Source organism: Humulus lupulus, chromosome 2, assembly GCF_963169125.1.
Source record: "Humulus lupulus chromosome 2, drHumLupu1.1, whole genome shotgun sequence".
NCBI lineage: Eukaryota > Viridiplantae > Streptophyta > Magnoliopsida > Rosales > Cannabaceae > Humulus > Humulus lupulus.
In genome coordinates, this window is record NC_084794.1 from 18655641 (window position 1) to 18681973 (window position 26333).

The 26333-nt window shown below is 34.9% G+C and overlaps 2 long non-coding RNA genes and 1 other non-coding gene across 4 annotated transcripts; 1 reads left to right on the forward strand and 2 right to left on the reverse strand.

Moving 5' to 3' along the window:
• Positions 1-2646: 2646 nt before the first annotated feature.
• LOC133817414 (uncharacterized) lies at positions 2647-3971 on the reverse strand. 2 transcript variants are annotated; one of them, XR_009885530.1, is made up of 2 exons: positions 3721-3971; positions 2647-3279 (listed from the first exon to the last, which is right to left on the reverse strand). It is a non-coding gene; the product is annotated as an uncharacterized LOC133817414 (long non-coding RNA). The 2 variants fall into 2 exon arrangements; XR_009885531.1 differs by having other exon boundaries at positions 3610-3971.
• Positions 3807-3957, reverse strand: LOC133820401 (U4 spliceosomal RNA). Its single transcript, XR_009886812.1, has one exon. It is a non-coding gene; the product is annotated as a U4 spliceosomal RNA (small nuclear RNA).
• Positions 3972-20862: 16891 nt separating the features above from the next.
• On the forward strand, positions 20863-22429 carry LOC133815882 (uncharacterized). Its single transcript, XR_009884879.1, has 3 exons — positions 20863-20934; positions 21476-21547; positions 22414-22429. It is a non-coding gene; the product is annotated as an uncharacterized LOC133815882 (long non-coding RNA).
• Positions 22430-26333: the final 3904 nt, after the last annotated feature.

Consider the following 26333-nt stretch of genomic DNA (forward strand, 5'->3'; position numbering starts at 1 on the left):
GCTCTTTTACTTTCTTCTTATTTTCTTTGTTGACCCCAGAACGTTTCTGCAAAAAGTTTCTGTTAGTAATATATTTAATTAAGAGAGTTAAATTTAGCAAGAAATTAATACCATAATTTATGGGCATCGGAAAAATTCGATGGATTTTTTGCCACTGTGTATCTGTGCAACCACCGTAACGATTTTCTGGCCCATTAATCATTAAATGTTCCTTAATATTGTACTGCCAATGATGTATCAATTCCTCTTAATATCCCAGGCATGTACCCTTGTCCATATCTGGTACACCCGATATCAAACAAATCATCCTAAATTACAAACATTTATTAGGAAATATGATATGTAATTAAATAGAATTAACATAAATATAGAAATTACTTACCTCCATATGTGCAAGTATTATTTGTTTCGAGACATTTGATACTTTTGACCATTGAGGATAGTCTGGATATGTGTACTATCGAACAAGTAATCTCAACTCTCTTGAGAAATTTGAGTTGTAATCTCCGATCTCTTTATATATTCTCCCTCGCACGTCCCACTTGAGAGGGAGAGGACGTTCCAACTCTTCCATTTTTTCTCGCGTGTTCAATCCTTTGTTGCGTTCACGCTTGTTTGGAGGCGCTATTGTATGCAAATTTAGTATTTTAAAATTAATGTATTAACTGTTAAAATTTAAGGAGTGTATCAATGTGTAATGCATTACCTCGTTCACAATCAGCTGGGATATCTGACGGTATACCAAGTTTGTACGTATTTTGATAAAGTAGAGGGTACAAAATGGGTATTTACCCAATTTTTATATTTTCATTTTGTTATTATCAATGAATACATGACTAAGGGTGGGCAACATCCTAACCAATCCAATTACAAAAAAATGGATATCCAATTACAATTGGATTGGATTTGAATAATTGGATTTTAATTAGATTGGATCGGATAGCAGATGACACTGTCACAATCCAATTAAAAACTAATTTTGTCCAATTACATATGATTATATTAAAAATTATTTAATTATTTATATTTCTTTATATATGTTAAAAAATACTTATATTTCTTTTAATACATTATTATTTGCTGACTATTAGTCTTCACATACACTTCCACACCTAATTAGAGGAGAAAATATTAAAACTACGCATATATTCTCCTTCATCTCTCTCTCATTTTTATTTTAGATTTTTGAAAATGAGTGAGACATAGGCAATTGTAAAAACATCTACTTGGTTTAATGCAACTCATTTTCAATACTACATAACTTTAATCAAGTAATTCATTTAGGTTCAATACTCTACTTCAAGTTTTTAGTTAGATTAAACTTGATTGGTTGATAATATTATGTAGTTTAATGAACCTAAATGAATGGTGTTGTTTAGGTTTTAAGTGATTATTTTTGTATGATTTAAGTTAAAATTAAAAACCAGATTCAAACTCGAAATCCAATTAAAAACCAATAAAAATACTAATTGAATTGGATTGGATGATGATTTTCAAAATCCAACATTTAATTGGATTAGATGCGCCTACCCCTAAGGATAACCGTGATTATTCTCCATTATTTGCTGGTTAATACTCACATCGTCCCCGGCGGTTAATGGGGACATGTATGATTATATAATTAACCTACGGAAAAGTGTAAGAAAATGAAATATTGTACTGTTGTTTAAATGAACTTGTTTAGTTGATGAGAAAGTGAGGAAGAAAAAAAATAAAATTAGGAAATTTTCTTAATTTATGAGTTTTGTTTGTGAGAAAGCAAGGGAAAGTGAAAGAAAATGAGAGAATCTTAATATTGATTTGTTTTTATCAATTTTTTTTATTTTGTAAGGTTTGATTTAATTACAACACTATTTTTAGTTTAATGTTTTTTTATTAAAAGTATATATTTTAATTATTTATTAATTTTAAATTATACACATATGGTAATAGTGCATCAGTTTTGTCAAGCCACATCAATGTCATATAAGTACTATTAATAGTATAAATTGTGGGTATAAACGAATAGATTGTTATATTAATATCAATTCTTTTCACCGAGAAAAAAAAAGAAATAGATATAAAAGTGGAATACTATGAAAATATTGATTATTTTTGCCTCTAATTACTCACATATTTATAAAAATTTAAGAACTTCTCAGATGGAAATTAGTGAAATTTCTTTGGGATCCTCTTGCAAACAACCACCTTGTGGTCACTGTTTTGCATGGGCCTTTCCTTATGTTGCTTGCGGTCCTTAGCATAAGGCCTAACACAAATTACAAAAAAAATTATAGAATTTTGCTTATTTTTTAAAGGAAAATACTATTTTGGATCATGATACACTGAGCATGATTTCGGTCAAACTATTTTTTAATATGACCAAATACCCATAGGTTTTAATTTTAATATGATTTTTTTTAATATTTAATATATTTTATTTATTTAAAATAAAATAAAAACAATTTAATAAAAACTAAATAAAGATTAATTCTATCATAAAATACACAAAAACTTAAAACCTAGATCTTACAATAACAAATCACAACCCCAAAAATAAAAATAGAAAACATAAAATCTATGAACAAAAACTCTGATTTCATACCATCATAGTTCATATTCACAAAACAAAAATCCAAAAACGCAACTTCCTCAAATCCGATACCCTCAAGAAAACACAGATTTATTGTTCAAACTTGATGGTGACTCATTGAAACTCATTTGAAACTAGGCTGCAAAAATTAAATCTGAACCACCACCATCCTTATAACAAAGCTCAAACTATAATGAAAATTTTCAAACCAGATAAAATGCAAAATATGTATTCCCAAGCTTTCAAAATCACAACCCAAACAAACAAAATTAATCTAGATCCATGCTACAGTCACAAAACATCAAACTCAAATAGGTACAAAAAAAACCAAGATGTACAAAAGACTAAAAAATATTCAAGCCCAAGTTTGCTCTTGGACCCAGTCGACCGGTGCTGAACGTCGGTGAGGTTCGTCTGCCGTGGTGCTCAGGGAGTCGACAAGGTGTGACAAATCTATACCGTTGTTGCTTGTGTTGAGGTCCGATTTCATCACATTGAGATGGTTCAAATTAGTGATGCATCGCCCAAATCTGCGCCATCCCCAAGCCCGCACACCATCGCCGAGCACTAGTTATTTCCCTTCATGTCGTGCTCCGTTGCGGCCTCGATCACCATCAAGTTTGAGATGCCCACTGCACGCAAGCCCTCCCCGTCATGCTCCATCTCAGCAGCACCTCCGTCGCAACTCCGATCTTGGTTCAAGGTATCTGCAAAAAAGAAACATGGAGGAGGCAAGAAGAAGATGAGGGTGAAGAACAAAAAGTACTAGGGTTTTAAAACTAGGTTTAGAAAGATTTAGTTGTAGTTTTTAAAATATATATATCTCAAATCTATTTTTAAGATTAAAAATATTTATTTTTTTAATCATTTTTTATTTTAAATTCAATTTGTATGATTTTTTTTATTAAATATTTATTTTTTAATTATTTATTTAATCTATTAATTAATAAAATGTGAGAGTTGACCAAAATAACAAAACACAGTCACAAGGGTAAAAAGCAAATAATAATTGTGGCTGATCCAATGCAAATACTTACTTTTATATGAGTAGGATTTAAGTTTATCATATTGAAACCACACGAAGAAAGCCATTCAAGAAACTAATAATTTATAATAAGGCTTTCTCACTAATAATTATAGGGCTTTACCAAAACGAGAACTATTCCAGGAATTTTAACTAATAGGGCTTTACCAAATGGAGAGCCTCTCCAGAAATTTTAACTAAAATTTATAGGGCTTTACCCCAAGGGGAGCCCTTCCAGAAATTCTCAAGTGCCTAGGACTAGCCCAGGCACAAGAGGGGGTTTGGAAATAGTTTTCAACCAGCAATAGACGCGCCTCGGTTAGAACCTCATTAGCTGCGTCATTGCCCCAAGCGCAAAGATACTTAAGCCTTTCTATTAAAACCCTTTTTATAGTCTGAAGATTATATATATGTCTGAATAATAACCGATGTGGGACTATGTCTTTTTCATAATAGCAATGACAAAATTAAATTATTTGCTGGGCCTAATTAAAAATGCAATCCCCGTGTTTCACACCATTCCACGATTGCAATGGCATGCGCGGCCCCATTTCACATATCACATTTATACGTGAATATTTTATGAATTTCATTGAAATTTGTTAAAACCACTGTTTTGAAAAGAAAAAAAGATATATTTGTCAAAAAAGAAAAAGAAAAGACATACATGGCTAAAAATGCATTATCTTTTGGTCATTGGATGTTGGAATTATTGAAAAACATCATCAGCAAGTCCCAGCCACGATACGATACCTTATCTAGGTAGGCTCTATCTAGTATCTACAATTAAGAAAATATGTTCCCCATGTAAGGAGTGGACTCACATGAAATGTGATAAGTCGAGGAAAAATGATAATAAACAAATATGTATAATCGACCGTGCGAGATTCGAAAACAAATATCTTGAAACTAGTTTATGTCAAACTAAATTTATTTTTGAGTCCATATAATTACTAATAATATATTTTTTTTGGAAATTTTCACATATACGGTAAATAATAAAAAAAAATTGAAATTTACGGTATTTTAATTTCTTTACAAATATACGGTAAACCTGAAGCCCACAAGTCCAAAACCCAATATCATGTATACGGTAACCCCTAACCCACAAACCTAACATATTACAACTCCGTCTATTCTTGTAACATGTTGTCTTCATCCTTGTTACAAAAATCTGCAAAAGCATCCGAAAAACCATAAAAAAAAATTGATTCAAGAGCTTACAAATTCGTGAAGTTTGGGAAAAATCAGAAATTTTCTACTGTAACCTACTGCGAAATTTCCAAAATGATGTGTCTACAAAAACAACTTCACGACAAAATTAAAACATCTATTTTGTGGTAAGTTACTTTGTTCTTCTATTTTGATCTTGGTATATCTTGCATCTAGAATAGATAATTAGTTTAGAACTTTTGAAACTCACTAAAACAATCTATCAAAATCATATATTTTGTCACATAGACAAATCTTAACATGGTATCAATTGTAAAACAGGAAATCTTTTTATAAAAAAAATGTTACACTATTATAATCATCTTTCTCATAATTTCTCTATTTTATTGTAAATATTTATTAATATATAAGTAATTTAAAATTAGACTAGGACATTAACAACCATGTAATATATCTTTACAAAAACATAACACAAGTTAACAACATCTAAACAAATATAACCTGGTATGTATAGAACAAAACCATTATCTTGCAACTTAAATAAAAAAAAATTGTAACAGCTATTAAAAGAGCAATAAAACATGTAAAAATCTCTAAAAACATATTGAACCTAAATTGTATACAATCATAATGAAAATAACTCAGATAAGAACATTAACAAAATTGAAAACATATTTCAAGCAGATAGAACCTATGTTCTGCAAAACCATAAACTACCAACTTAGGACATGTAACATATATTTACATAAAACAAACACATGTTTACAACATCGGTAACAACAATAACAACCCTGTAACATATTGTTACATAAACATAATGTTAGAATATCTATTTAAATGGTATATAAAATCAATTTGTTACAACTAATTGATTTAATATATTAAAGTCAATATTTAATTTATTGACAAAATATTCTAATTAATGGTCAACATTGTTTGTTACCTGATTTTGTTGTTACCCAATTTTTCATATCCAAACTGATTGAGAAAATATCTCAATCTGTGGCAGAGACTCTGATGGTAGGTCTCACTCTATAAATATAGAGTACCGGTCCCCAAGCTCGCTGCTCATTCTGACTTTCAGTAACTCCATCTAAAAGAGTTAGTGAGAGCTTGGAAGCCCGTGTACTTGTTCTAACTTCTGTCTCTTTTCTTTTGTAGATCAAAAGCTAGATCGAGGTTATCAATTGCAATGGCTGGAGGTATACAATATTCAATCCTCTTTTTGTATATGTTTAAAATATATATTAATTCTGCCTACATGTATATAAGATTGTTCATATGCCTATATTTCATTTTAATCTAGCACATAACACATATTAACATCTTGAAAACTAATAACATGAAGAAAAAAAATACATTAGATTTAGCCAGTGAACTAACATTCTTAAAAAAAAAAATTGTTAGCCTTGCACTTTACTCGACTAGAGCCTCCAATCATTAGTTTCTTTGCTTTCTTTGCAATATCTTTGCTCTTAGACAATGGATGAGATTTTCTCTTCAACTTCTTCCTCTTAAACTTAGCACTCTCACGCATGTCGACCTCCCTTAACTCATCTGAACCAGCAACATCACCATCATTCGCATAAGGAAGGGAAGAATCTGATGAATCCTTCAAAATATATTTGTCTTTGGATAATGGAGAAGGTTTACTCAAAGAACTCTAGAAACTCAAATACTTAGGTTTAGGTTTTTTTATGAAGACTCTATAAAGCAAAAAGAGAAGATGAGGAGTTGAGAGAGAGAAGAAACTCAAGCTTGCCACTAGATTCTAAGAATTCAAGCAAAAAATCGAAGTGGTAAGCAATTAAATAAAATAGATAAATGCAACAACAAAAATTAAGAAGATTGCAACAGTTATTTATAGAATCATAACATGTGCTAACAAACTTGAAACAAATTGTTACAAGACCATAATATAGAGTCAAAACAAGTCATGAAAGATCACAATCAAAGCAAGCAAACATCATAACAAATTATTTAATGTCATAGCCTTAATGAGCAAGATGCATGCCTTTTATCAAGAGGTCAAGAGTTGTATCAGTGGTAACTGAAGAGCTATATCAATAGTTCTACACTTAATCAGTCAATATAATAAACATCAACCAAATAAATTTAAAAAAAAAAATCAGACTTTTTTTATGAGAAAGGAGAAGCTTCCTTTTTTATTTTCTTAGCAGCACTTGAAGAAGCAACAATGGAGTTCCTTCGTAGCCAAATTTAGAAAACTCAAATACTTGAAAACAAATGATTCAAACACCAAACCAACAAATTGTTAGTAGCGGGAGATGAAAATTTTCAGTCATCTTTGGGAGAAAATGGAGAAGAGAGGAGCTGAGAAATAAAGATGGAGAGATAGTTAGAGTTTTCAATTGGGGAAAATGAGATCTAAAAATTTTATACCGTATAAAACTTTTTTTAAAAGTTTCCGTATTTTTTAAACAAAATACTGTATAAAAGAAAACAACCGTATATTTCGAATTTTTTTATACTTTACACTGAAGGGTGTGATTTTCCCTATATTTAATTAACACTAGATGCAAACAACGTGCAATATGCACGTTTGTTTAGTTTTATTTATAAAATTTATTAATTATTTTTATTAAATTTATATTAATGTCATATAAATATCATATTTTAATTAAATAATTTATTTATTTTTGTTTGAGTTTATGTTTATTTTAATTTTTGAATTTGGGAGTAACAACAAGAGATTATATATTATATGTTTAATATAATATTAAATATTATATGTGGATTTTAAATTTAAGTTTCTTGCTATTTTTTTAAAATAATTTGTTACTAATTGACAGTAGATTATATTATATGTTTAATATGATATTATTATAATAAGTGAGTTTAAGTTTAATTATATTTTATTTAAGTTATAAAACGTATAATTTTATTATTTTTAAATAATTATCATATTTTAATTTATTTAATTATTTATTATTTTTAAATAATTATCGTTGTAAAATATCTCAAAAATATCTTATTTTAATTTGTTTAATTATTTATTATTTTTAAATAATTACTATTGTAAAATATCTCAAAAATATCATATTTTAATTTTTTTAATTATTTATTTAAGTTTAAGTGTTTACAAACTACCGTTAAATATAAGAATATTCTATTAAATATAAGAATATTCCATTAAAGTTAACGGGAAAAAAATAAAAAACCGTTAAAACCAAGAATTTCCATTATCTACACACTTATTATATAGAAGAGATATTTGCTTTCTCTATGTAAAATCTCCTAAATAAACATTATAAATAAAAAATGTATAATTTTAATAAAAATTAGTTTACTATTTTTTTTAAATATATATAATAGAATGTATAGTTATGATATATTCATAGATTGTGGTAAAGTAAAATAACACTTTTAGTTGTGGTATTGTTTTAAGTAATGTTAGAAAAAAAAAGTGAGATGATCGTATAGAATAGCATAGAAATTTAATTTATTTGTTTCGTTACGCTGGCAAAATTCATAAATTGGGCCAGCAAAAGTCCACTTAAATGAAACGACATCGTATTGTATTAGGGTAACATGGGTGACCTTTGCCGACGCAATTGTTGACTTTTGTCGGCGCAACGAAACGCGCCAGCAAAAGTTTAAGGATATTTCACCAACCACCCCCTCCTTTCTTCCCCATTCTTCTAACACACACACACACACACTCTCTCTCTTTCTCCATTCACCACCCTCCACCCCACCCCACCCCACCAGACGCCATCCCCAACCACCACACCCATCGACACCCCACCCCACCCCACCCCACTGCGATGCCGCACCACCCCACCCCGACACCAACCCGAGGCCCTCCTCCCCAACGCTGCACCCCCACCACCTTGAGCCCCTCCTCCTCGATGCCGCACTCCCACCACCCTGAGCCCCTGCCGCCTCCTCCTCCTCCAAGTCGCTGGCCCTAAGGTAAGTTTAATTTAGTTTTGTATTTTATTTTTTTAGTCTTTCTTATGTATTGAATTTAATTTTTATTTTGTTTCTATGGAGTCCTCGAGCCCTGCCGACCCCAAGCCACTGCCGGAGCGGAGCCACTGTACCCACTGTAATAATTTTATTTTTTATTTACTATTTTTAAGTTATTTTTATAATATATGTTTTTAGTATTTATTAAATTTTTTTTTGTAAAATTAAAAGAACAGATTTAAATATGTATTTTTTATTTATTTTAATGCTTTATATGTATTTTGTTTATTTTTTCTTGTTAATATTTATTATATTTTATTTTGTGATATATGTATTTTAGTTAAAGTATGAACGTAAAAAAAATCAGATTAATAATGTATGTTTATAATTTAATTTTTTTTTATATATAAATGTGATATGTTTGTAAATATGTATTTAATAATTTTTTTGTATTAATTAAAAAATCAGTTTTGGTATATATTTTTTTTGTAGTTAAATATTTTATATATGTAATGTATTTGTTGTATGATATGAGAATATTCTAGTTATATATGTGTTTAATTTGTAGGTTTTAAAATTTTTGGGATAGTTTGAAATATAGTCGTTATGTTGCCCAAATTATGTTAGACTTAGTAAAATTAATAAAAGTTTAGTTATTAATTAAATAAAAGTTTAAGTATAATTAAAAAATACATCTAAAAATTAATTTTTAACTATAATTTAAATAAAATAAAAACTACCAATCATAATAATTAACAAATAATTTTAACATTAATATTAGATGTTATGTAATTGAAAAAAGTTAAATATATAAATGATTTAATAAAATATAAATATAATAAAATTGTTATTAATTAAGTAAATAATCAATTACAAATTGAAGAATTTAATAAAAAATTACAAAATGAAATTAAAATATAATTAAATTAATTTAAAAATAAAAGTAATAAATAAGTAAATGATTTAAAAAATTGTAATAATTAATAATTAACTACATTTTCTTTGGTAAATATAAATAATTATTTTTGTAAGAGAAAGGATATTATTATCACTTAGTGATAATTAGGGAGACAAATAGTCATGAAATATTTTGACTATCATTTCCCTTATTTTAAGATAAATATTAATATTTTCTTAATTATTTCGTTTGAAGATGGTGAGCGACAAAAGATGGATGAGTGAGAGGAATCGTTGGTCTTTGGAATATAGAAATGGTGTTAAGGAGTTCTTTGAGGTCGCTCAAAATATGGTGAACGATTGGGGTTTGACTCGTTGTCCGTGCAAGAAATGTGGGAATGTTAAGTTCCAGCCTATAAATGCAATTTCGATGCATTTATTCAACAATGGCATCATACAGTCCTACAAAATATGGCATTACCATGGAGAGGTGTTGCCGCCGCGGTAATGTCCCAAATTTCCTAATAATGTTTAGGACCTTGATTAGGAGGCCGGGAGGGCCATAATTGATTTGTTATAGTATTTAATGATTTTATGCATGTTTACGTGAATTATATTATTATATGATGGTGAATGCATGCATATGGGTCATATGTTAATTATGAGGGTATTTTGGTAATTTGGCCGTTGTGGGCGTAAATGTGTATTTTGGGTGCATGGTTGTGATTAATTAATATAGCCACATTATAAGGTGGATTGGTTCGAGCTTTTTGACATGAGAAGATCATGAGATGTAAGTATTCAGTCTAGTCATAACGGGTTTAAGTTCGGGGCTCGGGGTGAATTTAATGATTAGAACATTACCGGGAATTAAAGGGTAATGAGATATGATTTATTGGTATTTGGGAATATTGAGAATAGCTGGAATTGGAGAGCGTTAATTGTAATTAATGAGATAGGCATGAAATGACGATTTTACCCTCGGAAGCCTTTAGAGGGATTTATTTGGCTTAAGGGCATTATGGTCTTTTGACCTTAAGGATTTATATCAGCTTTGTGTATTTAGAAGGCTATGGAAAACAGAATAAAACAGAGCCATCCTCATCCCTTCTTCCTTTCTCTCCCGTACAAGTTCTCCTTCATCTTTCTTTCCAAATTTTGAGAGCCATCTTGAGGTGTTAAGCTAGGAGGTCAAAGGGGGAAGCTAGGGAACTTGATTCAGACATTAAAGGGGATTCAAAATCGTGTTTGAGGTGAGTTCCAGTCATGTATTTTATGGTGTACTCTGTTTTTGAGTTGAGTTTTAGTTGATGATTTAATGATGGAAAGTTTGGATTAATAGAAGTTTGGGTGATGTTTGTAATGCCCCAGATTCCCTAATATGGTTTAATGGCTGGATTAGTAGGCCGGGAGGGCCACAACTGTTTAATTATGCCATTAAATGTGTTTATGCATGTTTATGAGAATTACATTATAATATGATGTTAAATGCATGCATGTGAGTCCACATTTGTTTACAGGGGTGTTTTGGTAATTTGGCCCGTTGAGGGTATAATTGAATATTTGTTTGCGTGTTAATGATATATTGTGAGACCACATTATAATGTGGATTGGTTTGAGTATTTTGACATGAGACGATCTTTAAACATGATTTATCGGTTTGGTCATAACAGGTTTGAGCTCGGGGCTCGGGGTGAGTCTCGGGGTGATATTAATGATTATAGCGTTACCGGGGATTTTAGGGTAACGAGATATGAATTATTAGTGTTTAAGGATATTGAGATTAGCAAGAATTGGGAAGCGTTGATTATGATTAACGGTGTAAGTGGAAAGTACCAATTTTGGTCATTTGAAAGGATTTATATTACCCTTTAGCTGGCTGTAGAAGGTTATAGACTAAACAGAACAAAAACAGGGCTTCTCTTCCTTCCCGTACACTCTTTTCTCCATTATCTCCTTTGGTGTTCTTGAGCTCTAGGAGAGGTTTCTAGCTAGGAAACTCAAAGGCTGGGTTGGTGGACTTGGTTCAGCTTGTGAGGGAGGTCCAAAACCGGTTTCAAGGTGAGTTCTAGTCACTTATTTCAGGTGGTGCTCTGTTTTTCTCTTTGGGTTTTCAGTTTTGATTTCTTGATAGAAGTGTGGATTTGAAGAGGTTTTGATGGATGATAAGTTTGGGTTTTAATGAGGATGAGTTATGGGTGATGTTTGGAGGTTTAAATGAGTGTTTGGAAGAGGTTTTGGGTTGATTTGAGGGGCTGGTTTGAGAGGAAAAACACAGGGGAAAAACTGAGTTCGTGTGTGGTCGTGTTGCTGGTATGGGCTGGGCACCGCGGCGCAGCTGTGGTGTGCCGCGGCCCTTGGCGTCTGACAGGGGAGGACCCTCTCTGTTTGAGGGCGCGCCACGGCGTAGCTGGGGAGGGCCGCGACCCTTAAGGTCATTTTTGCCAGAATGTGGTTTTTAGCTTGGGGATTCAAACCTTAGGCCTCGGGGTTGAACCTAGTGCCCGGTTGGGTAGTGTTTGATGTCTCAGAGGCTAGGTTTTGGTTTGGGAACCCTCAGTTATCATTTTTATTGATGAATCCTATATTTTGGTTATGACCAAGTGACCGTCGAGGAATTTAAAGGTTGATCGTTCTCAGGGGTCGTTCATATAATAATTCTCACTCGAACCAGAGGTAAGAAAACAGTGTATGAATACAGTTGCACCCTGTAAAGGTATATGACATGCATGGTTTAATATTGGGGCATGTTGGTTGATATATGTGGACATGGATTGCATATTAAATGCTAGTGAACGCTGACTACCTGTTTATGGCACTGACTAGTCAGGGACCGACTCTAAAGTCGATGATCACGCATTGAATAGCTCCATGGCATTAATGCGGGACCAACCATAAGGTCGAAGAACTTATAAGCGCTTGCCTGGTCTAAGACCAGATGTACTTAGCCAAGGTATATGACCCCGGTGACTGTTTGTCACATGGCTAGGGGACGTTGTCCATAGTTACGACTCTAAAGTCGAGAGGAAGGTTATGTTGGTGACCAATCACCATGCACCTGTCCTGATCAAATTTATGAAAGAATTACTTATCAGTCAAGCCCTGGTGACCCTATCGTCACATGGCTAGAGGGAGCTGTGCTCATTATTGTGACTTTTGGCTATTTTCACCTATCTGTTTGGACTGATAGTCCTGAATGGTTATTATGATCGTTGTTGATATTATATCATGCTTTATTGTGTTTTCTTGCTGGGCCTTGGCTCATGGGTGCTTTGTGGTGCAGGTAAAGGGAAAGAGAAGCTCACCCAACCCTGAGTGGAGAGCTTGGGCGATGTTGTGTACATACAGGGTCGCTTGACCACCACGGTCAAGGAGTTCTTAGAGGGGCTAGGGGTTTACCCTATTTTTGCCGCTTAGGCCGACGGGGACTGTAAATTTGAAACAGTAGCGACTCTTTTGTATTACAAACTACTTGTAAACATTTTGAAAGGCTCATGAGCAGTTTATTTACTTAATGAAATGTATCCTTCCCTTTTTACTGGTTTTTCACCTTAACCTAATAATAACACTTAGATCACGTTTTTAACCAAAGGACTCGGGTAGCGAGTCAAATTTCCGGTTCACTGTTCACCGTAACTGTTCTGGGGTAACCAGGGCGCTACAATGTTTTCTTTGAGTTTTGATGTGGGTGAGTTGTTGATAATGTTTAATGGTTAAATTGGGTGTTAGGTTGAGGTTTGGGACAAGTTTGAAGGGCTGGTTTCAAGGGAAAACGCAGGGGAAAGATTTCAGGTGCGAGCTGTCTTTTTGCTGGTCTGGGCTGGGCGCCGCTGCCCTTGGCGTCTGGCAGGGAAGGCCCTCTCTGTCTGGAGGGCGCGCCGCGGCGCAGCTGGGGAGGGCCGCGACCCTTAAGGTCATTTTAGCCCAAAATGGTGTTTTAAGCTTGGGGATTCAAGCCTTAGGCCTCGGGGTTGTACCTAGTACCCGGTTAAGTGGGGATTGATATCCCGGAGGCTAGATATTGGTTTGGAAACTTATGTTGACCATTTTTATTGATGGTATCTTATTTTTGTTATGACTAGGTGACTGCTAAAGGACTAAAGGTTGATCGTTCTCAAGGGTTGTTCTTTAAATCATTCTAGCTCGAATCTGAGGTAAGAAAACTGCACCTGTGTATATGTATGACATGCATGGTTATTCTTGATGCATGTCGGTTGATTATTATGTGTGACATGCATGATTATTCTTGATGCATGTTGGTTGATTATTAAGTATGACATGCATGGCTATTGTTGATGCATGTTGGTTGATTATTAAACGTGACATGCATGGCTGTTATTGGTGCATGTTGGATTGCTGGATATATTGCATATGATGCATGAGAAACATGTGATTAGGACATGCTTTGTATACTGGGTATGATATTGTTCATAGCTTGAGCCTCTGTGGTTGTACATGGTCCTAATTGTAATAGTATCTGTTAAGTAAGCATGCTGAACACCTTGTTTATGAGTATTGAACATGTGATATATGATTGGTGGCATGACTTACTTGTGTATGGCACTGACTAGTCTGGGACTGACTCTAAAGTCGAGAATTATGCATTGAATGGCTCTATGGCATTAATGCCGAACCGACCCTAAGGTCGAAGAACTTATAAGCGCTTGCCTGGTCTAAGACCAGATGATCATGGCCCTGGTGACCCTATCGTCACATGGCTGGGGGACGCTGTCCTTAGTTACGACTCTAGAGTCGGGAGGATGGTTATGTTGGTGACCTATCACCATGCACCTATCCTGATCAAGCTTATGAAGGAACCACCTATCAATTAAGCCCTGGTGACCCTATCGTCACATGGCTGGAGAGAGTGCAGTACCCACTTTTGTGACTTTTGGCTATTGTCACCTATCTGTTATGGACCGTTGGTTCCGAATGGCTATTATGGTTATCGTTGATATTATATCATGTTATATTGTGTTTTCTTGCTGGGCTTCGGCTCACGGGTGCTATGTGGTGCAGGTAAAGGCAAGAGGAAGCTGGACCATCCTTGAGTTGGAGAGCTTAGGTGATGATGTGTACATATGCAGTTGCTCGTCCAACACGGCCGAGGTTTAAAGTGGAACTAGGGTTAAACCCTGTTTTGCCGCTTAGAACGGCCTGTTGTAAATATTTTCTGTAATAGACTCTGAAATTATATTTTCGGGATCCCACTGTATATATTAAACGTTCTAGTGAAACGTTACATCCTAGCCAAAGTTTTTAATCCCTAAACCGCTAATCATACTTAGTTCACAATTTTGGCCAAATGACTCGATTAGCGAGTTTAGCACTGTTTACAAGGCACACCGTAACGGTCCCTGGAGTTGGGGCGTTACAACTTGGTATCAGAGTGAGCCAAGGTTTATGGTTCCTGAAGACAAGCTGGGCATGTACACTCATCACTGAAGATAGCTTCACTGAAGGAATGGTAAATATTTCTGTAGCTATGTGCATAGCTGTTTGAATAAAATGTGAATGCTTTACCTGCACATTGTATTAGGGAGCACGAGATTCTGATAGAGCCTGGCTCATGACTATATGATTATATGCTCCGTGAATATATATATATGACTGTGATCATATGATTGCCTGCTCCATGAATATATAATTGTGTTATTGCATGCTGGGATTGGAAGCATGGTTTGAGTATTGGAAGAGCAAGGATTATGAGTGATGTATGATTGCCATGGGCATGTTTGTAGCACTGCAAGTGGTTTATGATTGTGGTGTGGTAAGATTTATCCCGTGGGAAAAGCCCTTGATATGGTTATTGTAATTAATGGGTCAAGTTATTGACTGCAGATTGAATCAGCAGGTTTATATTCAAGGCAGATTATGAGGCCTGGTGATAGTTATACAGGGGCTGGAGGTTACAGCCAGGGTATCAGTTCTTCGTCTGCATCTTTGAATGTTCAGCAGACGCTTGCAGATTTGCAATTAAGATTGCAGAGGCAAGAGGAAGAGATCAGGTATTTGAAGCAACAGCGGAGTCTGTTGGGTGGTACCTCTTCCTTTGCTATGCCAGGGGTGTCATCAGTTTCAGCTCAGCCTAGGGTTGAGAATAGATGGGAATTTCTCTGTGGAAGATTCTTGAAGTTCTATCCTCCAATCTTTGAGGGAGGCCTAGATCCATTTAGAGCTGAGCAATGGATGGGCATGATCAGCTCCATTCTTGATAGTATGGGACTGGTGGGTCACGATAGGGTGATCTGTGCTACATGTGTACTGCGGGATGATGCCCGGACATGGTGGGAGGTTGTATCCCAGACACGAGACACAGCTGTGATGGATTGGAAAGAATTTAGGCAGCTGTTTAATGAGAAGTATTATTGTGATGTAGCTAAGACTGCCAAGGTGAATGAGTTTCTGAGTCTTATTCAGGGTAACGCATCAGTGACCGAGTATGTTACTAAATTTGATGAGTTGGCCAAGTTTGCCTTAGACATGGTACCCACAGATATAGCTCAGAAGGAAAGGTTTATTCAGGGGTTGAATTCTGGTATAGCTCAGGGCATCAGAGTTGCCCCAGTGCATGAAGTCTCTACCTATGCTCAGGTGGTAGAGAAGGCTCTTGCTGTTGAGAGTATAGTAGTAGGGCAACGATGTGCTGGAGAGCACGGAGCTCAGATAGTGGTACCTCCACTTATTGGAACAAGTAACAAGAAAGGTCGGAAGACATATCCGATATGCACTCGGTGCAAGAGGCATCACCTTGGAGTATGTTGAGCAAAGGCATGCTTCTTTTGTAGGATGTTTGGACATCGTAAGAAGAATTGCCCAATGCGGAAGAAGGACGACAAAAGAGGATAGACAGATCGATTCCAACTAGAGTGTTTATTCCAGGGCAGTCAGAGTCAGAGGAAGAGACTAGTTCCTCGGAGATGACAGGTCAGTTTTTTTTAGTTCTGAGTTTTGAGTTATGCTGGTTGGCTTTGGCACCATGCTGTTCTTGTGTTGGGATGTATATAGAGAAGGGTATTGTTGCAATATTTTTACTACTGCGCAAGTATACGCAATCGAATAAACAAGTAATAGTAGTGGAAATATAGTATCGTTCCGTCAGGGAATTGATCTAATAATTACCAATAGCAAACTTTTATTTCTATTTGACTAATGAAAATTTAGTGACAATTAACAATGAACAATAAACTAGCAAAGCAAGATTTAATTAACGAAATTTAATATAAGCGAAATATTAGAGTATTCTAATTTCATCAACCTTCAATTCTATTCAATCAATAATACAACTAATATGTTTCTTTGATCTATGGTTATAGCAAGTTTACTATTGACAATTCTATTCTTTCTCAAGATATAAAATATTCAGTTTACCTGTGAATTTTCTACATGTCTGTGATAAATTCTACACATAAACCGCATTAAGAACAAAAACCTAATTGCTACACAAACCAATTTGATACTTTCGTTCTAAATTGAAATCTATGTCTATTGTCTAAAGCTATTCCAATTCTCACTTTTCAGATATTGAATTAAAACCAATAATCATGCAACAGATGGCCAATCAATTACAAGCATTAAACATAAGAACAATAGATAACCATAAATTCAAAGATTCATAGAAATTGCATTAAAGACGAATAGAATATCCAGTGACTACATTAAAATACTCTAAATATGAATTTAGTTCATAATATTAAACTTCATCACACAATCTAAAATTCAAAAGCATAAATAAACACAAACAAAATAAACGTGGATTCTTCTCTGTTTCTTGTCCTCTGCCGTCAGAATGCTTCCCCTTTTCTGTCCCTTTTGATCTTCTTTTTATTCTTTTTACAAAAATCCAAAAACCTACGAATTTCCATAATAATTTCCAAAAATGCCCTTGTGCCGATATATCGCCCAAGGCACTGCGATATATCGCCTGTTGAATGTGCTCGATAAAAACGCAAGTTTCTGATGTCGTTTCTGCTAAGCCAAAAATTGAAACTGCTCCTTGTGCCGATATATCGCCCAAGGCAGGCGATATATCGCCTGTACCGAATTTCCCAAATGTTCACCAATTCTGACTACTCAAACAAATATTTATCAACATTCTCGAACAAATCAGAATTATTACGACACACTGCACAAGTTCACCAAACATATTAAATAGAAACTTTCTCTTGAGAAAAACAACCAAATCAATCTGAAAATGTTATAAATAAGCGTATATTTTGCACGCTTATCAGGTATATTGATGGTATATATAGATCACATGGTTATGTTGAGATGGGAAATGTAATACGGTATTGGCAACCTAAGAGATAAGTTGAGTTATGGCAAGGACACATCAGGGATTATGATAAAGCTGGTTATGACAGGCTTTGGTTTGATCCAGGGTTTGGATTGGTTAAGTAATTAAAGAGTAGTCTTGAATGGCAAGGAAAGTGTAGTAATTCTTGAGCTTGTGAGCGGAAAGTCTTGTGACAATTGGCACTGTGCATGGATTTGATATGTTTATGATACCGGATGTGAGAGCTGAAGTTTGTGCAGGGAGGTGCATGGAACTCTTAGCCAGTGTGGTGGATACTACTTAGATTGTGTTAGTGAGATAAGGACAGACTGGATTAGTCTGTGGGTTTTTAAATGTGTTTCCAGGTGGTCTTCCAGGCCTTCTTTTTATTAAAAGAAGATTAGAATGGTGATTGGTTTAGTACCAGAGATGGAATTAGATGTAAACACTGTTTCGAGTGGCTCAGTGGGGTTATAAGAATTAAAGAATTAGTTGCTGGGTAAGATGGAATCCTTTAAGGTGGATCTTGGATCTGGTTAAGACTAGTTAGAGACCAGAGAGAAGAAAATTATGTAAAAGATTGTGCTGGTATCAGATTAGAGCACTGCGAGTGCTGAGCATATCTTGAGAATTGGTTTGATGCTAAGTGTTTGTGAATCAGATGAATAGTGCATTCAAGGGTAGACTTGAATGGGATTTATGATTGTCTTGGACGATGGTATAGTGGTATTTTCTTTGCGGAGAATTGCCAAGAGTGAAGAGTGCCTTGGGGACAGGAGTGTCCATGGATAGTAAAGATATTTCAGGTGCCTTGGGGAGAAAGTGCTGGGTCTTTATAGACCAGGATCAGTTAGTGGGTTGTTATGGCATCTTAGTGATGGAGAAAAGTGATTGCCTATGCAACATGTTGATTAAAGAATCTAACCAGGACTGGGTAGAGTTTCTGGTGGGCCAAGTGGCCAGTTTATCGTTTGAGATCATTATCTCAAGAAAGATAAAAGGAAAGATGGTTAAGTGAGCCACAGACGGGCAAGATTGAATGGAAAGCTTTAGCTGGATTAGCTAAAGGTTGTATAGTGAAAAACATGAATTTATGGTGATATAGAGATCGGACTTGGGATCCGATGGACATTGAGATTAACTGAGAGATTCTGGATGAATCTCATGCTATTCTTTTATTAGTTTCATTCAGGCATCGTGAAAGGGTAACATGATATGGAAATTTTATAGTGACGGCCTAAGATGAAGGGGCATATATTGAGGCATGTGTAAAGTTTCTAACCTGTTAACAGGGTTGAAACAGTATATCAGGAAACAACAAGGCCATTACAGCCTTTGGGTATTTCGTAGTAGGAATAAGAGAGCATCGTGATGAGTTTCGCGGTGGGATTTCCAGGTTGATGGATTGGTATGAATTGGCATTAAGTCATTGTGGACTGGTAGTCCAGGTGAGTTTATTTCATCAGTAAGGATAGGTGAATAGTACGGTTGATCAATATTTGAGTCTCCTTGTGAGAAGGATAGAGAGCCTTCGTGAACTCAAGGTCTATCTTATCAAATGAAGACTTTATTGTGACTTCCAGGTTTTGGAAGGGTTAGGAAGGCGATAAGTATATAAATGGAACTCAGTATAGTTTATTACTCTCAGACTGATGGTAAATCAGAGAGAGAGGGTTATCCAATTATTATTGGAGGAACATCTTATAAGATGAGTGAGGAAATATATATATATATGTCTGGATCCTGAGGTGGATCAGGGGAGTTATGAGATGGCTGGAGCTTGAATTTTGGTTGCTCATTTCTTAGAATAGATGGAAAAGTATTATTGAACTGGAAAGTAGGAATGTGGAATTCCAAGTAGGAGAATGTATTTTCTCTAAAGTATCACCGTGGGAGAAGGGTGAGGAATTAAGACAAGTTAAGCCCTAGACCATTTCAGCAGTTGAATCCTGATTAGGCCTGGATAGGGTAACCCTGATTCAGTTTACTTTTGGCACTGGCAGTTGTATACAATGAGTTATGTACTTCCATGCAGTGAACATGGGTTAAAAGAATTTATAAATTGAATTATGAGAATCTGAAGGTTAGGTTAAGTATTCCGGTAAGGAATAGCCAGTTCAGATTGTGACATAAGTAATGAGGTTCTATTGAGCAGAATGTACCTTGGGTTAAGGTAAGGCTATCGAAATACTGAAGTCAAGGAATGACTTAAGGAAATTTATGTCAAGTGAGTGGAATTTCGGTTCCGAGCTGTTGAGTAAATTTCGAGGACGAAATTTCTGTAAGGAGGGGTTAGTTGTAATGCCCCAAATTTCCTAATAAGATTTAGGACATTGATTAGGAGGTCGGGAGGGCCATAATTGATTTGTTATAGTATTTAATGATTTTATGTATGTTTACGTGAATTATATTATTATATGATGGTGAATGCATGCATATGGGTCATATGTTAATTATGAGGGTATTTTGGTAATTTGGCCGCTGTGGGCATAAATGTGTATTTTGGGTGCATGGTTGTGATTAATTAATATAGCCACATTATAAGGTGGATTGGTTCGAGCTTTTTGACATGAGACGATCATGAGATGTAAGTATTTGGTCTAGTCATAACGGGTTTAAGTTCGGGGCTCGGGGTGAGTCTCGGGGTGAATTTAATGATTAGAGCATTACCGAGAATTAAAGGGTAATGGGATATGATTTTATTGGTATTTGGGAATATTGAGAATAGCAGGAATTGGAGAGCGCTAATTGTAATTAATGAGATAGGCAGGAAAGGACGGTTTTACCCTCGGAAGCCTTTAGAGGGATTTATTTGGCTTAAGGGCATTATGGTCTTTTGACCTTAAGGATTTATATCAGCTTTGGGTATTTAGAAGGTTGTGGAAAACAGAATAAAACAGAGCCATCCTCATCCCTTCTTCCTTTCCCTCCCGTACAAGCTTTCCTTCATCTTTCTTTCCAAATTTTGAGAGCCATCTTGAGGTGTTAAGCTAGGAGGTCAAAGGGGGAAGCTAGGGAACTTGATTCAGACATTAAAGGGGATTCAAAATCGTGTTTGAGGTGAGTTCCAGTCATGTATTTTATGGTGTACTCTGTTTTTGAGTTGAGTTTTAGTTGATGATTTAATGATGGAAAGTTTGGATTAATAGAAGTTTGGGTGATGTTTTCTTTGGGTTTTGATGTGGGTGAGTTGTTGATAATGTTTAGTGGTTAAATTGGGTGTTAGGTTGAGGTTTGGGACAGGTTTGAAGGGCTGGTTTCAAGGGAAAACGTAGGGGAAAGATTTCAGGTGCGAGCTGTCTTTTTGCTGGTCTGGGCTGAGCGCCGCGGCGCGGCTGTGGTGCGCCGCGGCCCTTGGTGTTAGGCAGGGAAGGCCCTCTCTGTCTGGAGGGCGCACCGCGGCGCAGCTGGGGAGGGCCGCGGCCCTTAAGGTCATTTTAGCCCAAAATGGTGTTTTAAGCTTGGGGATTCAAGCCTTAGGCCTCGAGGTTGTACCTAGTACTCGGTTAAGTGGGGATTGATGTCCCGGAGGCTGGATATTGGTTTGGGAACTTATGTTGACCATTTTTATTGATGGTATCTTATTTTTTGTTATGACTAGGTGACCGCTAAAGGACTAAAGGTTGATCGTTCTCAAGGGTTGTTCTTTAAATCATTCTAGCTCGAATCTGAGGTAAGAAAACTGCACCCTGTGTATATGTATGACATGCATGGTTATTCTTGATGCATGTCGGTTGATTATTATGTGTGACATGCATGATTATTCTTGATGCATGTTGGTTGATTATTAAGTATGACATGCATGGCTATTGTTGATGCATGTTGGTTGATTATTAAACGTGACATGCATGGCTGTTATTGGTGCATGTTGGATTGCTGGATATATTGCATATGATGCATAAGAAACATGTGATTAGGACATGCTTTGTATACTGGGTATGATATTGTTCATAGCTTGAGCCTCTGTGGTTGTGCATGGTCCTAATTGTACTAGTATATGTTAAGTAAGCATGTTGAACACCTTGTTTATGAGTATTGAACATGTGATATATGATTGGTGGCATGACTTACTTGTGTATGGCACTGACTAGTCTGGGACCGACTCTAAAGTCGAGAATTATGCATTGAATGGCTCTATGGCATTAATGCCGAACCGACCCTAAGGTCGAAGAACTTATAAGCGTTTGCCTGGTCTAAGACCAGATGATCATGGCCCTGGTGACCCTATCGTCACATGGCTGGGGGACGCTGTCCTTAGTTACGACTCTAGAGTCGGGAGGATGGTTAAGTTGGTGACCTATCACCATGCACCTATCCTGATCAAGCTTATGAAGGAACCACCTATCAATTAAGCCCTGGTGACCCTATCGTCACATGGCTGGAGAGAGTGTTGTACCCACTTTTGTGACTTTTGGCTATTGTCACCTATCTGTTATGGACCGTTGGTTCCGAATGGCTATTATGGTTATCGTTGATATTATATCATGTTATATTGTGTTTTCTTGCTGGGCTTCGGCTCACGGGTGCTATGTGGTGCAGGTAAAGGCAAGAGGAAGCTGGACCATCCTTGAGTTGGAGAGCTTAGGTGATGATGTGTACATATGCAGTTGCTCGTCCAACACGGCCGAGGTTTAAAGTGGAACTAGGGTTATACCCTGTTTTGCCGCTTAGAACGGCCTGTTGTAAATATTTTCTGTAATAGACTCTGAAATTATATTTTTGGGATCCCACTGTATATATTAAACGTTCTAGTGAAACGTTACATCCTAGCCAAAGTTTTTAATCCCTAAACCGCTAATCATACTTAGTTCACAATTTTGGCCAAATGACTCGATTAGCGAGTTTAGCACTGTTTACAAGGCACACCGTAACGGTCCCTGGAGTTGGGGCGTTACAGCCGCCACCAGATGTGGTACGAGATCAGGATAGAGATGAGATAGCAGATATCCTGGAGGATGTTTACGCTAAAGATGACGCTCCTGCTGCAAACTATAATGAACCTTCCCAAGATGATGTTCAATATCGTGACAAGCATGACAATTTATTCAAGGAGATGTTAAGTGAACTATACCCAGGTTGCAGAAAGTATTCCGTGTTGAACTTCTTGGTGAAGTTGATGCATCTGAAAGTTATTAACAAGTGCAACAACCATTACTTTGATGGTTTGCAGGAATTGTTAGTTGATGATATGTCTGGCGGAACAATTTTACCTAAGTCTAACAATGAGGCGAAGGAAAAGTTGCGAAGTATTAGATTGGGATATGAGTCCATCGATGCTTGCAAGCATGACTGTGCACTGTTTTGGAAGGAGAATGCGAATTTGGAATTCTGTCCAGTATGTGGTGAGTGTCGCTGGCAAGATAATCATGAGAACGAGAAGAAAGTGGCTTATAAGGTAATGCGATACTTTCCGTTGACACCGAGATTGAAAAGTTGTACAGTTCGAGATATACTACAGAGGATATGAGATGTCACTATTCTAAAAGGCCAAAGGAAGATGGTATGATGAGGCACCCCGCTGACAGTAAGGCGTGGAAGCACCTTGATGAGTTGCACCCATCTTTCGCAGCCGGACCTCGAAATGTTTGACTTGGGTTGGCTATAGATGGTTTCAATCCTTTTGGGAACATGAGCAACTCTTACAACATGTGGCCTGTGATACTTGTCCCATACAACTTGCAGCCGTGGAAGTGCATGAAACCACAATCATTAATGTTGTATATTCTAATTCCAGGTCCTTCTTCACCTGGAAAAGATATTGATGTCTATATGAGACATTTGCTTGACGAGTTGAAGGAGTTATGAGTGAATGGTATCGAAACACGAGATGCATACAATAGTACCTTATTCAATATGCATGCATCAATCTTGTGGACCATTAACGACTACCCAACTTATGCTATGATGTCTGGGTGGAGCACAAAAGGGTACAAGGCGTGCCCCACATGTAATGAAGAAGCTCCCTTTGTAGGGATTAGAAGTAAAATTGCATACATTGGCCCATAGAAGGTTTCTTGATATGGATCATGAATGGAGGAGTAAATGAGCACTATTCGACGGTAACAAAGAACTTAGGCCACCTCCGAAAGATTACTCTGGTGATGATGTGTTGAAGCAATTAGAGAATTCATCGACAGGCTTTCCCGGCGCAAAACGTGACTTTTGCTGTCGCAAAAATGCGCCGGAAAAAGTCTCATTTTTTGTAGTGTCACATCCACCCTGATGCACCCTCATGCCGCCCCAAAGTCTTTGGCCTCGTCTTCGCCTCAGCCCCAATGTACAACCACTTCCACTCAGTTTCGTAGTATGAATGAAAATAGAAAGAGGAGAAGGTAGAAAAATAGAAGATGAGAGATTTAGGAAATTTTAGAGTTAAGGTTGTGTGATATTTTTTCATTATTTAATTTTAAACCAGATTTATTTTGAAATTGAATTTTGAACAATTTTTTCATTTTTTTAAATTTTGAATTGGATTTAAATAATTTTTAATAAAAAAATTAGTTCAACTACTACCATATCAGCAATTAATAAAAATTCTAACCTCGAGTACCTAAGTTGTAACAAATTGTTGATGGAATGTATTTTATTGTAAAAGAAATAGCCTTTGGTTTTAAAGTGTTTTATTTGTAATAACTTAGATATTTTAGTTGCAAATATCTTTAATAACTACTTAAAATTGGTATTATTTTAGTAATTACATAGTATAATTATACTCAATTCTCATAATATTATTATGAGAATTAAAGAATATAATTGTAACACTTTAATTACCTTCAATTATATAACCACTAAGTAATTATATGGTTAAATAAATATGCTACGTACCTCTCAATTCCAAATACAATGTAGTTTTCAAACACATCTTAAATAATTTGGAGCGTCGACAAATGTAGGACACTCAAGAGAATAGGGCAATGGGACACGAATCTCATCAGAAGAAATAATTAGCCAACTGGGGACACATGGCTTCATCACTTCACTTCACATATGGTAACCTTTTGTAAGTGAATTTATCATTAATTTCATTTAAATTTTTTGAGCCGACAGGTTTGAAAAGTCAAATGGGCACAACATTATCTTTTCCTTATCAATCAGAATTCCTATCAGTACCAATGGTGTCCAACTCTCAAATTACACTAATAGCAGTACTACAGTAATAGAATACAACAACTCAGGATAGCATTGGCAGCCTTTAGCAAGTCTCTTTCCTTTCCTTATAGTACTGTGGTTAAACAATATTCACTATTCATCTTTCTTCAACTTGTAGTGGGAAGTGATATTTTGAGCTGAATATACAGTAAAACATACATATAAGAATAATTTATATAAAAATTTAGTTTGTTATAAATAAAAATAATTTCTAAAATATAATTAGTTATATATTTTTTTAAGTCTCACATTAAAAAAAATATATCTCTATATAATAATAATTATATATATAATCAAATAAATATATATTTTATGTGATTTATTTGTACTCAAAATAAAAAATCAAAGATTTATTCCATATTTGAATTATTTGAATATTTTTAAATATGTAATTGTTATTAGCGAAATTTTATTGTTATTATTATTAAAATTGATAATTTAAGTGTTAAAAATCTTTTTATATTTTCTCAATTTAAATATAATTAGTCTGGTCTCAAAATAATTTTTATACACTGATTTTACTATACAAATCTATCCAAAAACAAAAAACCAAATCAGCTTCACATCACGAGTCACAGAGGGTTTTTTTTTTCTTTTTGTGGTAAAAATATATTTCTTTATATCTAATTAAATGGTTTTTTTTTTTGCTGGAACATATCTAATTAAATGATGTGCTAGTAGATAATTTCTTTTTGGATAAATATTGAGGTTCCTATATTAGTTAGGTCCTCATTTTATTCATCTTCTTTAAATTATATAGACACATGTGAATCCAATTCAGCTTCTCTATTCAAAATTAGGTCCATTTATTTTTGTGATGAACAATAAGTATTTGGCTAAGCTTATTTAAGATGTCTTTTAGCTTTTATGATTAAAAAAGTTATTTTATAGGTGTTTGGATAAAAAAATAAAGTTATTTTTTAATTCAAAACATCTTTTTGAAGAAAGTAGAGTCCTTTAGTTTCTAAAAAAAACTTTTGAATTTTTTTTTTAAATTAGAAACATTTAATTAATCATAATTTACTTATATCTTTTTTTTTTTCTTTAACATCCAAATAATTTGAAAATAAAAAATCAATATATAATAATTATCCAAATTAAAAAATAAGTCAAATTTTTTTCTTATATTATGCCATTAGCTATAAAAAAAAGCAAATTTTTTTTTTATCAAACGATGCCAAAAAATCTAAAATTGTTCCAAATTGGTCACATAGATTAACATAATCACAACGTATGTGGTCTAAATCGTCATTACTGTATATTTAAATTTATTTATTTTATTATCTCTTTTAACATTTTAAAGAAATTGT